The sequence below is a fragment of the Trichomycterus rosablanca genome, chromosome 14 (genome assembly GCF_030014385.1).
Source record: "Trichomycterus rosablanca isolate fTriRos1 chromosome 14, fTriRos1.hap1, whole genome shotgun sequence".
NCBI classification, from domain to species: Eukaryota; Metazoa; Chordata; class Actinopteri; order Siluriformes; family Trichomycteridae; genus Trichomycterus; species Trichomycterus rosablanca.
This window is the reverse complement of record NC_086001.1, coordinates 17680974-17697750: the sequence shown is the minus strand read 5'-3', so window position 1 is coordinate 17697750 and position 16777 is coordinate 17680974. Positions and strand designations below refer to the sequence as shown.

Genomic DNA, 16777 nt, shown 5'->3' with positions numbered 1-16777 from the left:
AGAGTCCTCTAGGTGACTTTTGGTCGTGCTGCCTGGATTGTCAATCTTCTGGAAGGTTCTCACGTCTCCACAAGGATACGCCGGAGGTTCCTGCTCACCTCCCGGCCAGGCTAGACTTCTTTCATTTATGGATGTTGGTGGTCCGTACCCTTGTCCAGATCTATGCCTCTGAGGTCTGCAGACGATTCCTTTGACCTCATGGCCACTGTGGACTGTGGGACCTAACCCTAACCCTAACCCTAACTCTTTGCCCAGGGGCCCAGACTATCCTTAATCTGTCCTTGTTGGGGGGAACGCGGTACAGTCACGTCATTACTTTTTTTCTGTAACGAAGTAATGTAACGCGTTACAGTTAAATATTTGTAATAACATTACAGTGATAGCTCAGTGGTTAAGGTACTGGACTAGTAAACTGAAGGTTGCCGGTTCAAGCCCCGCCACCACCAAGTTGCCACTGTTGGGTCCCTGAGCAAGACCCTTAACCCTCAACTGCTCATTGTGTCCCAGGAAAAAATTTACTGTGAAGTTTTACAGTAAAACTGTTAAGTTTACAGTTGAACCATAATAGTTCATAGTTCTACTGTCACTTTTACAGTTTCACCATGAGTACAACTGTAAACTCTCATGTTTCCATGAAGTTCATGGCCACCTCTTTCAGTGTTTAATAATATTGACTGTGAAGTTTACAGTTCAACTGTAAACATGATATTGTTGAATTGTGAAATTCAGTCAACTTACAGTTTAAATTTCAACTAAGAATAGTTCATAGTCACTTCTTCTAATGTTTGATGTTTACAGTAATTTACAGTTTAACTATGATCATATAGGTAAATGACAAGATACAAATATCAAGACAATAATAATGTATATAATATTTATGTATTATTTAAAGGAGGTAAGCGAATGAAGGGTGTAAGTGTATGTGTGTGGGAGTAAGTTCATTACATGACATGAAAAACATGTCAAAAAAATTTATTTACATCTAAAAAATTAGATGATTAACAATATTCCAATAAAAAAAGAATACAGCACAGATTTACATATTTATAATATTACAAAAATACAAATAACCTCATGCAGACAGGACAAATATTACATTACATCCATATTACATCAGACAGATGTAACTTTATAGCACCTTTTATTAAGCCTATTCTGCACAAAGCTCTCTTCTGCAGACATCATGTCAGTCTGGACATCTGGGCATGCGCACATGCGCACTTGATTTGAGACCGTTATCTCAACCAAGCGTCTCGAGCTTCGCGTCAGGTGAACCGCCGCGAAATACAAATTTAGTGTCAGTTTCAGTGATTTAATTCTTAGAAACGAGTCTGTTAAAGTCCGCGCTGTGTATCTGCTTAAAGATAAAGTTCCTGCTACATGTGTTATTGAGTCAGAACTTATTAAAAGACACAAGAATCTGACGACGGTAATCTCGTCAACGGCTAAACTGTTATCTGGAAAGTGAGAAATGAATAAAAAGACGTTGGTGATGCGGCGCCCTGCTAACATGCTAAACTCCTGAAGTTCGATGGTAAGTCATTAACTTAAACAGTTTATTATAACAAACAATAATATCTTTACTGTGCCTGAAATGTTATTAAAAATAAGTGGCCATTTTAGAAAGCCGAAAATAACACAGGTGTCAGGATTCTATGTCTTCAAATTAGTTACTTGGGACGTTAACTAAACTATAACATTAGCATTAACAGTCTGTTATCTGACAGTAGTTGATTTTGCGCTTTTTAAATGCCTAGTAATGCTTGCAACGCGTCAAGACTCGTGCAATTAGTACTTAGTTTATACTGAACTGCACTATAATAAACCTATCACTTTGTATGATTTTAAGTGTACAGATAATAGTACTAAGAAATGAACATAGACAAGTGTGTAAATACTTTTAATACTTCCTACGAGACATTTTATGTCTTATTTATACACAAATCTCTACATGAATTAAATGTGGACGTTAACCTGCAAGTTGCTCTTAAAATAGTAAGCCCACCAACAACCCAGGGAAAACCCTGCATTTGTGCCACTGTGTTTAAGCTACTTTAGCATTCTGTTAACTACATATTTTAAATATGAAATTAAAAACAGTATTTTTATTCCAGGAAAATGGTCACATGTCAAGGAGTGCTGCTGAGGTTGAAAGAGTCTCAGTGTCCGACAGAGAAGACCCGGGTATTGTAGATAACAGTATCTGCCTACATTTACATCAGCACATAAGGATGGGTTTTCCATATTTTTGTTCATGATAGTAGCAGCAAGTTTCAGTACATTGCTTTACAACCACATCCACAGAATGTTACTGTTTTTGTAGATAACTACATATTCTAAATCATTTAATTCTAGGACTATGCTGTAAAGGAGAAAATTGCCTGGATCTGGGAAACGTAAAGTAAGTGCTAGTTGATTTTTTAAAAAATAGATTGTGTTTAAAATATATTTGTGTTAAAACATGTAAAACAACTCAGTTTTGGTGCTGACAATGTCTTTTCATCCATCCATTCATCCACCTTTGTGCCCGCCTGCCCATCTGTATATGCTTAAAGCCCTGACTGTTTTCAGCTTCTGTTGGGTGTGTTACTACGGGGTAAATGCTAAACTGTGTACTGATTGCATAGCTGCTGATTAATTGTTTGATTCTTTTTCTAGTAACTAGTGAATCAGATGGGCCATGCTGATCCATCTTAAGGCAGTCTGAGCTACTAAAATAATGAAATTAAAAAGAGAGAAGATCTGTCTGCGTCAGTGCATTTTTCAGCAATAAATATTTTTTGCACCATAACAATTAATGGTGAGATCACAAAGTTTATATATCTCGTTATATATTGAGCACTCAAACAACAGATTATATTTAAAAATAAAATACACGGTACTTTGTCACTTTAACTTCTGCTTAAGATCAATCAATCTTTTGAACATGTATAAATATATGTTTGCATTTATGTACTGATACGCTTACCAAGTGATACCAAGTGATACTTATGATACATCAGATGTAAGACATGCTGATGAAATATATTAGGGCCCCTGTAGCTTAGAGGTGATGGCAGCAAATGTTTGATTATTTATTTATTTATTTATTTTTTTGCATTTTTAAAGGTGGCCAAACAGATTTTCCCCATGAAGGAGGTCCAGAAAGTGTACTTCACCAGCAAATTCAACAATGTGGACAAGCTAGGAAAACAAGAGGTGTAATTCATGTCACAATTCACACACCCCCACACACACTCAAAGACATAGGACACATCCAAGCACCCAATACTGCCATAATTAAATGCATAGGGAATTATTATGAATTAGATTTTTTCATTATATATGTATAGAGTTTATATATACATTTATACCACAATACATTATTCAGTTATATAATTGTATATATTACTGTATAATACAATTATATTATTGTATAATTACCATCGTAAAATAAATTATTAAGTGTAATATAATTGTTATAACAAATACAATCTATTACTATTATTTTCTATATTACTATTATTATAGTACATTTAACATTACAATATAGAATGCCAAGTTGGTAAATGTGTTATCAGTTTACCATTTAGAAGGAATCCTTACCAGTTGTTTTTGTGCATGTTTGAAATTATACCGTTGCTTAATAAATGGAGTTGTGAGATCTATACACTGTATTGTATTGTATAATTAATGTCAAAGTACAGTAATTACAGTCAAAGGAAACTGTGAAGTTCAGAGTAAAACTGTTTACCAAGTTTACAGTGGAACTGTTAAACTTCACAGTAAAATAATCAATCAGGTTTACAGTTTTACTATGAAATTGTTATAGTAGAACTGTGAAATAATTTATGGTCAAACTGTGAAAGTTTACAGTGAAACTGTCAACTAGATTACTATGAAAGTTCACAGTAGAACCATGAAGTGGCCAAATTACCATCAATTCATAGTAGAACTGTAAACTAATTCCGTTTTACTATGAAATTGTTTATAGTAAAACTGTGAAATAATTCATGGTTTTACTGTGAAAGTTCATAGTGGAACTGTCAACTAGATTACTATGAAAGTTCACAGTAGAACCGTTGCTTAATAAATGGAGTTGTGAGATCTATACACTGTATTGTATTGTATAATTAATGTCAAAGTACAGTAATTACAGTCAAAGGAAACTGTGAAGTTCAGAGTAAAACTGTTTACCAAGTTTACAGTTCATAGTGGAACTGTCAACTAGATTACTATGAAAGTTTACAGTAGAACCATGAAGTGGCCAAATTACCATCAAAAATTCATAGTAGAACTGTAAAATATTTCAGTTTTACTATGAAATTTCACGGTAAATTTTTTCCTGGGGTGAAAGGAATTAATTTAGTTTTATTATATTGTGGCGCCTGCAAGTAGGAAGGATAGCCTCAGGGCCGCAAGTGAGCTGCCTTTGGCAGTTCACTCAGTGGGTTAGGGACAGACACCCATTCATACACACATACAATCATACAACAGACAAACATGTAAGCTACTTACCCAGCCCTCACCGCAGCCACCCTACTCCCAACACCAGGATACACGGCTACGGTGAGCTTAGACACCACTGCCACTTTCTGGGTAAAGCCTGTGCCAGGCCCCTAGTGGCGACGCTACATTGCCCCCTCCCTAATGGTCAACCGACCCGGTGACCAATTCACCAGCGTCCACTGGGTGGCTCCATGTCCGGACCGCACCCCATTACACTGCCGAGCCGCCGTTCTACCCACTGCTGCACCTGGCCTACTGGAACACCGCACTGACCCGATCAGTGGGCAGGGCACAAGAAGACAAACACTGTCCTCTCAGCCGCCAGTAACACATGCCCCCGCAGCAACACCTGGGCTAGCGCAATCGGACAGATCGGGCATATTGGCCCACCAAACCATCAGAGCCACCCAAATACCACGATCCCACTTCTGACACCAATGTGGCGCCGGCGAGTAGGAAGGATAGCCTCAGGGCCGCAAGTGAGCTGCCTTTGGCAGTTCACTCAGTGGGTTAGGGACAGACACCCATTCATACACACATACAATCATACAACAGACAAACATGTAAACTACTTACCCAGCCCTCACCGCAGCCACCCTACTCCCAACACCAGGATACACGGCTACGGTGAGCTTAGACACCACTGCTGCAAGGCTTTCTGGGTAAAGCCTGTGCCAGGCCCCTAGTGGCGACGCTACAATATTATTGTTATGAAAAAAAAAGAAATTCTATGAAAAAAGAATTGACGTTCTTTAATATTTTTCTGTACTTTATTTTACAATAAATATCGGCGATACTGGCCCTGTATTTACTTGGTATCGGATCGATATCAAATTTTGCAGTATCGCACACCACTAATACAGATGTGCTAATGGAGATGTTTTACTGCTAAGCTGCTGTTCAACTCCAGTCCAGTTGGTGGCGCTGGTGCGTCTTAAGTTGTTCTGCCAACCGCCATTAAACATCATAAGAAGAACAAGAAGCTGCTGTGTTTGTACTGTAGAGCCTCATCTGTAAGTAAAATATGTATTTAATTATAACCCTTATATTTCATTATAACTACATTCTAATTAATAATAAAACTAGAGTTTATAATAAAACATCACTGTGAGGATTTGAGGAGCTTTAACTCCAGTTTTATTTAAACACACAAACTATTAGCTGCTCCGCTAACTGTTAGCACCACACATGATTCAGTACTGATGAACCGATTCATTTGAACCGATCCAGCAAAATGAATCAATTGAGCGGAACTGATTGAGTTTCTTCATGATTAAATCTCACAGTTTTATATAAACACGTGATATTTTTAAACTTTGTTTATAGCTGAAGTTCGTTTATAGTTGAACTTTGTTTACAGTTGAACTTTGTTTACAGCTGAACTTTGTTTACAGCTGAACTTTGTTTATAGTTGAACTTTGTTTACAGTTGAACTTTGTTTACAGGTGAACTTTGTTTATAGTTGAACTTTGTTTACAGTTGAATTTTGTTCATAGTTGAACTTTGTTTACAGGTGAACTTTGTTTATAGTTGAACTTTGTTTATAGTTGAACTTTGTTTACAGGTGAACTTTGTTTACAGTTGAACTTTGTTTACAGGTGAACTTTGTTTATAGTTGAACTTTGTTTACAGGTGAACTTTGTTTATAGTTGAACTTTGTTTACAGTTGAATTTTGTTTATAGTTGAACTTTGTTTACAGGTGAACTTTCTTAATAGTTGAACTTTGTTTACAGTATAACTTTGTTTACAGTTGAACTTTGTTTATAGTTGAACTTTGTTTACAATTGATATTTGTTTACAGTTTAACTGTGTTTACAGGTGAACTTTGTTTACAGTTGAACTGTGTTTACAGGTGAACTTTGTTTACAGGTGAACTTTGTTTACAGGTTTGTAGAGTTTTATAGTCACAGTCAGGTGAATAGTGTAAGCAAGCGTCTTTAATTGTGTACTAGCTTGATGAAGAAAGAAATAAAGTGTTGATGCACAAATGATCGGAGCCTCATACTTTAATGACTTATTCCAGAAAGATAGTTCACGTGTGGGGAGTTTCGCTCTTCCATTCATCATGGAATCCCCCAAAGACACAAATCACAATCAACATGGAATAATCACTGCACCATCTACACTAAACGTTTTACTGCACGTCTAAACCATGTATTACGGTATCTGAAGCGTTGAAGAGGGTAAAACTGCTGTTTACAAGTTCATAAACATTATTTACCGTGTTCTGATGCACAAAATCCACTCAATTCAAGAAGAGCATTGACTCTCTTATTAATAAAATACATTTCAGACATTTTTACTGTATGAATTTGATGTAATCGGATTTCAAACTCATGTAAATACCACTTTTTTGAAGAGCAAAAGTAAAGGTGTTGGAACTGGGACTCTTGAGCTTTTGTCCTTCTTGCGGGTCTCCCACTCTTGGCTCAACCTACCACAATCCTTGTTACACCATCTGTCTGTATGTCTGTCTATTAGATTTTTAATAATGCAGTCAGCAGAAGAGGGAGATGTCACCCCTGTGGATCTACAACATGAAGAATTTCAGAAGAAACTAATAAAAAAAGAGGAGGAAGGTGATGATGATTTCTTCTGTAAGTAAATGTGGAGCATGATGCCACTTTTCCACCAGACAGTGAGGTACATTACAGTATGGTACAGTACAGTATGGTACAGTGTGGTACAGTACAGTATGGTACAGTGTGGTACAGTACAGTATGGTACAGTACAGTGCGGTACAGTACAGGGTGGTACAGTACAGTGTGGTACAGTACAGTGTGGTACAGTATGGTACAGTACAGTGTGGTTAGTATTGGAGTCACTAATCAGTAGAAATAATAAGAGAAAGTGGATAGTGGGATTAGAACCTATACTGTACCGTACTGTCCTGTGCTGCTACACTCCAGTCTGGATTTAAGTTTTAATCTAACTAGGATTTATTTATGATTAGAAAATCAAACCCACAACCTTCAGTTTCCTCCAGTTGTTGAGATTCTTCTTCTCATATTGATGAATTTCAGGTGAAGTCACTTTAATCCCTGCAGAACTTGTGGCTTCTGTGGAACTGCTCTTCTCAGAGGACCAACAGTGTGGAGGTTTCCAGATGAAGCCTGTGAAGAAAGAAGAACCTGAAGATAAAGATGAACTCAGTAAGACTTGAGCAAAATCATTTCTCCTAATTTGGTCGTGTCTGAATTTCTTGTAATATTTTTGTATATTTAGTGCAGAAGTGAGCAGGTGAGTGAAATGAGGAGACAGAAGATAAAGAAGATTAAACAGATCATGCTGACTGTACCGTGTGTAGACTAGTATATAATTACAGAGTAATACCAGGTGAATACAAGTGGCTGAATGATTGGGTAATGAATGAGAATAAATAAAGTCGAGTATATAAGCTGATATATTCAATATATACGTGACTGTTTGTGCTGATGGTCCTGGAGAGATGAGTCTGCACCTTCCATCCAGATCTTAACTCTCCTCCTTTTTTAGAAAGTGTTGCAGGCCTGAAACGCAGGAATGGATGTTTATTAATAAATGAAATGAAGTTGAGCAGATAAAAGATGAAACATCTCAGCTTCATCCTGTCTGACATCAAATAAAAGTCAAAGTCTGTGTTTATATTATTATTAGTTTTTTTCCATACTGTCCCAACTTTTTCTGATTTGAACAGATCTGATTAAATCTGCTGAAACCCTGTTTGAACAAAGGTTTATAGGTCATGTTTTTTGACAGATAATATAGAAGTACGTGTCTGTTAGTTCTAACTTAAGTGCTTAATAAAGAAGTTGGTCGTTACTACCAACAATAACAAACTTATTTTTTTTCTTTCACAAAACAAAGAAATTTCAGGTGAAGGAACCTCGATCCCTGTGGAACACGTCACCTCTGAGGAACACCTCACCCCAGAGGACCAACAGTGTGGAGGTTTCCAGATGAAGCCTGTGAAGAAGGAAGAACCTGAAGATAAAGATGAACTCAGTAAGATATTTTTTATCTTGAGTAAAATAAGATTTGGATTGAATAGAATCAGAGGAACCTGGGATGAAGCATCATACAGTGAAAGCTTGTATTGTGCTCATGCAGATCAGTGTGAGCAGGAAATGATGAATGCAGGATGAATCACGTTACAGGACTTTAGCATCAGATCTCAGTTTAACGATTACTAACAGTATTTATTATTTATAATGTTATAAATGTATTTGATTATTTATAATGTTATAAATGTATTTATTATTTATAATGTTATAAATGTATTTATTATTTATAATGTTATAAATGTATTTTATTATTTATACTGTTATAAATGTATTTGATTATTTATAATGTTATAAATGTATTTATTATTTATAATGTTATAAATGTATTTATTATTTATAATGTTATAAATGTATTTATAATGTTATAAATGTATATGATTATTTATAATGTTATACATGTATTTGATTATTTATAATGTTATAAATGTATTTGATTATTTATGATGTTATAAATGTATTTGATTATTTATAATGTTATAAATGTATTTGATTATTTTCTGCTTCAGAACTGAACAAGGATTTCTGCTGCTCCTCGTGTCCACGTTCCTCTACAACCCAAAATCAGCTCCACAATCACATCAAGAGCTGCAACCATGATAAATATGAGACTCTGGTGAAGATTAAGACTGAACATGAGGATCTGACGCCCACCAGAAGCTCCAGTAATCAGCAAACGTCCTCTGGTACTGTCAACATTAACACCTCTCTCAGTCCCACACAGGAAGAAGGAAACGTCTGCTCACAGTGTGGGAAGAGCTTCAGTACCCGGGGTGCTCTCAAAATCCACCAGCGCATTCACACTGGAGAAAAACCGTATCAGTGCTCACAGTGTGGGAAGAGTTTTAATACACAGAGTAAGCTCAAAATACACCAGCGCATTCACACAGGAGAGAAACCGTATCAGAGTTCACAGTGCGGGAAGGGTTTTAATACAAGGAGTGATCTGAAAAGACACCAGCGCATTCACACTGAAGTCAAACCATATCAGTGCTCACAGTGTGGAAAGAGTTTTAATACAAAGAGTAATCTCAAAATACACCAGCACATTCACACTAGAGAAAAACCGTACCAGTGCTCACAGTGTGGTAAGAGTTTTATTACACAGAGTGAGCTCAAAATACACCAGCACATTCACACTAGAGAAAAACCGTACCAGTGCTCACAGTGTGGAAAGAGTTTTAATAGACAGAGTGTGCTCAAAATGCATCAGTACATTCACACTGGAGAGAAACTGTATCAGTGCTCACAGTGTGGAAAGAGTTTTAATCAACAAAGTCATCTCAAAAGACACCAGCTCATTCACACTGGAAAGAAACCATATCAGTGCTCACAGTGTGGGAGGAGTTTTACTGAACAGAGTAAACTCAAAATACACCAGCGCATTCACACTGGAGTGAAACCGTATCAGTGCTCACAGTGTGAGAAGAGTTTTAACAGACAGGAATCTTTTAAAAAACACCAGCGCATTCACACTGGAGAGAAACCGTATCAGTGCTCACAGTGTGGAAAGAGTTTTAATGGACAGAGTGATCTCAAAAGACATCAGCGCATTCACACTGGAGAAAAACCATATCAGTGCTCACAGTGTGGAAAGAGTTTTAATACACAGAGTAATCTCAAAAAACACCAGCGCATTCACACAGGAGAGAAACCGTATCAGTGCTCACAGTGTGAGAAGAGTTTTAAAAGTGCAGAAGAAGTTTTAGCTGAATTGGAACGACTGGAAGAAGAAGAAGAATTGCAGGTATCCGAAGAAAGTGACTACGATTCGTTTGAAGAAGACGCTTTTTTTCATGGAGAAGATGCTATTCTTGACTAGTAAGTACATTTTTTTTTTTTTATACCAAATTCACATTTGTGTTGTTGCATTAAGATCAATTTATTGTTTTCCAACTTTTATAACTTTCAAAAGACTATACTGTTGTTTCTTATAGTTTATTATATAATTCTTATAGTTTATTATATAATATATAATAAGGACTCTAAGAATGTTGTTACAGCTGTGCATTTATTACAAAAACTTATGTTGTATTTTTCTTTTTGTGTTTTATAATAGCAATTCTGAGGATTCAGGTGATGATTGGGTGCCAGCTGCTCAGACAAGGAGAAAGAGGCATTCTTCCCCAGTCCACCCTGAATCCACATCAAGGACCATTCACGCAGATCCAGAAAGTACTGTGATGTCTGTCGAAGAGGTGCCAAGTACTTCATCCACCCACCTCCCAACAATACAGAAGACCAGGTCATCAGCAACACGTGCGAAGAGGCAATCAAGAGGACGTTCTCACCGAGTTCCTGCACAAACAAAAAGGCCAGGCAGTGTTTCTACAACCGAAGATGGAGATGATGTTTGGCATGACATCACTGATGTTGATGAGGCACCCAGCATTCCAAAATTTTTGCCAAAGCGACCTCCAGGGCTACAGCTTCTATCGAACACTGTATATTCCCCACTGCAGTTGTTTCAGCTGTTTTTCAGTATGTCTGTGGTGAAGACTATTGTAGATAACACCAATAAGTATGCTGAGATCAGAGCAGCTGCAAATCCATCTTACAAATGGATTCCTCTCAGTGTTAGAGAATTCTACAAATTTATTGCATTAGTAATATACATGGGGATTGTGAAACTAAAATCTGTTGCAGACTACTGGTCTGGAAAGGAATATTACCGCCTTCATTACACCGCAAAAGTGATGACAGGCAAAAGATTTTTGGCAATCTCTAGTAACCTGCATCTGTGTGACCCAAAAGAGGACGAAGATAACACAAGGAGAAAGGGAACCTCAACATATGACAAACTTTTCAAATTGAAGCCACTGTATACAGAGTTGCTGACAGCATGCCGGACATATTTTCAGCCGGACAAGGACATTTCGATTGATGAGCGGATGGTCGCCTCTAAAGCAAGAATTGGCCTGAAACAATACATGAAGGCAAAGCCAACAAAATGTTGCTACAAAATGTTTGTTCTGGCTGATTCAACCACAGGTTACACTTGGAATTTTTTTATTTATGAAGGCAAGCAATCAGTTTGCTCAGGCCAGGGACTGAGCTATGACTCAGTTATGTCCCTCATGGATTTTGCCCTTCTTGGCAAGGGGTACCACCTCTACACTGACAGTTTTTACACAAGCCCCATGCTCTATTTGGATCTCCTGAAGAAGGAGACTCTTGCTTGTGGTACCATCCGTACCAACCGGAAGGGGTATCCAAGAACAAAAATCAATGATCTCACCAGGCAGGCAAAGAGAGGAACCATCCGCTGGCACAGACGTGGACAACTTCTTTTTGTAAAGTGGATGGACACAAGGGAGGTGGTGGTGTGCTCCACAATGCACAAGGCATATGATGGTGACACAGTGATGAGGAGAGTAAAAAATCAGGAGGGGGTTTGGAATAAAGTAAATGTTACAGTTCCTGCAGCGGTCAAGGATTACAACAGGCACATGGGTGGAGTTGATTTGTCGGACACCTTGATTTCATATCACAATGTCTTACACAAGACAGTCAAGTGGTACGAGACATTATTTTACCATTTCATTGACATTGGGATTGTAAATAGTTTTATTTTACATCAGCAAATATCAAAAACAAATGCACAAGAGGCTCTAACTCAGAAACTCTTTAGAGAGAAACTGATGTCGGAGCTTGTGGCCTTTTCAGGGGACACCACCCAGGATGAGTCTGCTGCAGCACCCTCAGGTGAAACAAAACAATGCCTGCCAGCATATTACAGCAATGACAGTACAGCTGGCAGGTGAAAATGTGCCATGTGCAAAAGGTCTGGTGAAATTGTGAAGACGCCAGTGTACTGCACAAAGTGCGATGTGCCATTGTGCATTGTGGCCAAAAGAAACTGTTTTTACAAATGGCACAATATGGGGCACCACAAAAACCTGTAAATATTTATACCAAAAATAGACATTGTAAATAGTTTTGAGTTCATTGTATTTTTTCTATGATAATTTTGATATTTTTTCATAAAATTTGTTTTGCTAATCCTTCAATTGTTCATTTCCTAATATCATATGTACTTTGTGAATAAACAGCATTAAAATGTGGGTATGCCCTTCAGACGGAAAATGCACAAAAATAGACTGGACAACCAAGGGGTTAATCAACTGAGTAATCTCAAAAAACACCAGCGCATTCACATTTTACAGAAATGATGTTCACAGTGTTGGAGCTGCTTTGCTCATTTATCAGCACTTAGACACAAGTGTGACTCATCAGATTGTACCAAACAAGCTAAAATATAAAAATATAAAATAGAGTGAGTGAGTGTTGGGGAGAAATGGTTAGCAATGAATGAATTATACTGTGTTATTAATAGGTAATTAATTACACAGTAAACATTAATAAGTAAATAGTAATAATAAAAGTAGGTTTTTAGGTTAAACTATTACTGGGAAATAATGTGATTATCTATAGTGGAGTGAATGGTGGGTAGAACCAGGAGGTTTAGAGCCTGATGTAAGTGAATGCTATCAGTTAATAGTGGAAGTGAATTTAAAAAAAAGTGTATTGGATCGGCTAGCATATATTGGTCTTAGTGATACTGTGCTTGATTGGTTTTCTTCATACATTTCTAGAAGTGTAAAGTATGTTCACAGTAACTCCTGTTACTAGTGGTGTCCCTCAGGGCTCTGTCTTGGGGCCTCTACTATTTATAATTTACCTGCTTTCCATTGGACGTATCTTTAGGAAATACAACATTCAATTTTATTGTTATGCAGACGACACCGAACTATACCTGTCCCCTGTGCTCACGGCTACTCTTCCTCCTCCATCTCTCTCTGATTGTCTAATAGAATTAAGAACATGGTTCTCTTACAATTTTCTCACATTAAATGCTGATAAAACTGAAATTCTTCTTATAGGTAGAAAATCTCCTCGCTATATCTAAATCTAACAAATTCTCAGTGATGATGAAGAACTCAGTCGTCTCTCCTTCCACTCACAATCTTTCATTTCATGCACATATTAACAATATCACACGATCCGCTTATTTCCATTTACGTAACATAAATCGTCTACGTCCATTCCTTTCTCCTAGAAGTGCTGATGTTCTTGTTCATGCCCTGGTCACATCTTGAATTGATTATTGTAACTCTCTCCTTTTTGGTCTACCTCATATGGGAGCTAGAGCTTTTAGCTACTCTGCCCCACATCTCTGGAACTCTCTCCCTCCTGACATTCACACCATTGATTCAATCCCTAGTTTCAAAACATATTAAAACGTATTTCTTTAAACTCGCCTACCCTTAATCTGTGTAATTAATTATGTACTGATGTTTTGTATTGTAAGGTGTCCTTGAGTGTTTTTAAAGGCGCCCATAAATAAATTGTATTATTATTTTTATATGTTGGCACAGATGTTACTTATACTTGTTTTTCACACATTTTCATTGTTTGGCTTATACAGAGGTGGAAAGTAACGAATTACATTTATTCGTGTTACTGTAATTGAGCAGTTTTTTTGTGTACTTGTGCTTTTTAAAGTAGATTTTACAATCTGTAATTTTACTTTTACTTAAGTATGTTTTGTATTAAGATTTGTAATTCACTACATTTTAAATAACTTTTGTTACTGAGTTAAAAAAAAACAATTAAAAAAAGTCGACATCAAACCTACTTGTACTTGTACCGTTGCAGTCGTAGTCACAATTTAACTGTTACGGGACACGTTTTGTTCCGTATTTTTATCAGTGGGAGAGAAATGCTGCAGATTAGACTCTGACAGGGTGATGTGTATGAAACAGAAGGAAACTGCTGCTACCGTGGGAATTAGAAAGTGTTTAGTTTTTATTTTAAGTAGTGTTCACTTTTAATCTTGGTGACGCCGTGTGCGCAGGTTTATCAGCATAACAACCTGTTTATTACTCCGCTGTTTGAGTAGCGCAGTGGGCAGAGCGCGTATTTTTCTGCCCTAGATTCGAGTTCTGCTTAGGGCGAAACTAAAGCAACTGGGGTGGGCATTGCTCCCCCTGGATTTTCTCACTACCCGCCTAAGCAACTCAGCCAGAACCGGGGCTGCATATCAGTGTGTCATTGTCACTGCATCATTAAGCTCCACTTGGCTACAACTATTAAGATTCTGGAGTGTATATGTGGGAATTTGTGCACGTCCAGATGTGACAAAAATGCCCAGGTTTTATCCCAAGTTAAGTTGAGCTCAGGGCTCTGTGACAATGGAGTTTCTTTCAATCAACTTTTCTTCATGTAAAACAGAAAGGGACCTTCCCTAAACTGTTGCGCTGTTTAAATCGTTGATTTACTACACCTGGGAGCGTCCTGACACAGTACAGGTACAGTATGTTCGTGTGGAGTATTTTAGAAAGTGGTGCAACAGCGACATCTAGAGTTTACATGCGGTACCGCTCAGAAATATAAAGAACACTCGCTCTGTTAATAACAGTGCTGCTGGGTCCTAGTGCCCTATAGTTCACCTTAAAATAAATGCTAATCACAACCACCGATAAAATAAAATAATAATAAGTTCAACTTATATAGCGCCTTTCACCAAGCTCAAGGTCGCTGGTAAAAACATTAGTTTAGCATTACGTGCAAAATGGAGAAAGCTTTAAAAAACACAAATGAGGGGATAAAAAGGCGTGTGAGAAATACATGTGAGAAACAGCATGTCCAAAATTTGTCCAAGGTTTGTTCAGAAACTTTCTTTCTTTAGCTAACTTTGCAAGTTCGTTCAGTCTGCAGTGGTGGGCGGATAGATCCAAATATCGATATTATCGATACCAGCATTGGTATCGGAATCGGATCGAATCTAGCGATGGGATCGATACTTTAGTTTCAGTTTTTTCTCTGCTACATTCAGTACATTCTTCCCGTTTTATCCAAAAGTAGACGTGTGTGTGTGTACACACTTCTGCGCTGTGTTTTACTGCCGTGTGGTCACGTGACTAAGCGCCACTGAGAAAATACATGCAGAGAGGCAGAGAGAAACTGTGGATACTTTCATCAGTAAATTAAAAATAAAAATTGTAAGTTTTAAAACATTTGTTCTTCAGTTATAATGTTGTACTGTACTTTGTTTTAAGCCAGATAAAAAGTGCATTGAAAGTAATGAATTTAGTTTTATTATATTACTGTTTATGAACAAAAACTTTCACTGAAAAAAAGAATTGACGTTCTTTACTATTTTCTGTACTTTATTTTACAAGAAGCCAGAGAGTGCAGTGAGAGTAGGGATTATGTTTTCTTATTATATAATTGTTTCTGAACAAAAAACCCAGACTTTTTCCATTAAAGTTTATTACATGAATAAAATTACTTTTTATTGGCCTACAAACTGTAGTGGGTTTTCACTGCACATGATTAACTAATCAACACAAAATCATTTATTAGTCAAAGCATATTAATGATACATTCACCTCATAAATCATGACACTGTTGTTCCCTACATGAAAGTAAATAAGCTGCTTTATAAGTAAAAAGTATCTGTATCGGATCGATATCGGCGATACTGGCCCTGTATTTACTTGGTATCGGATCGATACCAAATTTTGCAGTATCGCACACCACTAGTTTGAGTAGAGACTATCGGCCTCGTCTCAAATGACGCCTACTCCCTACTTAGGGCACTACTTAAAATAAACATTGTACTGAACAGTTACGTTAAATTTAACTTTTTATTGCTGGTTTAAAACTTCACTACCTTAATTCAATTTAAATAATTTAGCAGGAGAAATAACTCACATCATAGCATGAACAAACTGAGACACACTTCACTAAAAGTGTGCAGACTCTTAAATGGTTTTTGTGCTGCCATGCAGCTGGTTGAATGGAGTTAGTGTAGAATTATGTACAGAGATCTACAGAAACTAGATGAACTGGCCGGATAGCTCAGTTGGTTAGAGCGTGGTGCTAATAACGCCAAGGTCGCAGGTTCGATCCCAGTACGGGCCACACTCTATTGATTTCACCTAATGAACGTGTCATGACCTTTATAAATGCTTACAATCAATAAAATAATGGGCTCGACCCCCTTACGGGCCACTATCACTTTCGTACATAAACTAACAAACAAGTGATCCTTCTCTAACTACCAGATCCTATTGAGCTGGGCTTCAAATGTTGTCTCTGACAAGTGTGAGATCTTTTTACTGCTCCTCTCATTCAAGTCAGAAACATGCCATTATTTAAATTTGCCAAACTTAATTTCCCTGCTGTAAAAGTTAGCAAGTCATGTGACCCGTGTGTACCGTCCAATGAAACAGTTATTCGT

The 16777-nt window shown here is 37.3% G+C and overlaps 1 long non-coding RNA gene across 1 annotated transcript; it reads left to right on the top strand.

The window, feature by feature from the left end:
* The first annotated feature begins 1281 nt into the window (after positions 1-1281).
* Positions 1282-3421, top strand: LOC134326500 (uncharacterized). The gene is made up of 5 exons (XR_010014515.1): positions 1282-1534; positions 2115-2184; positions 2356-2401; positions 2659-2800; positions 3109-3421. It is a non-coding gene; the product is annotated as an uncharacterized LOC134326500 (long non-coding RNA).
* The last annotated feature ends 13356 nt before the right edge of the window (positions 3422-16777 follow it).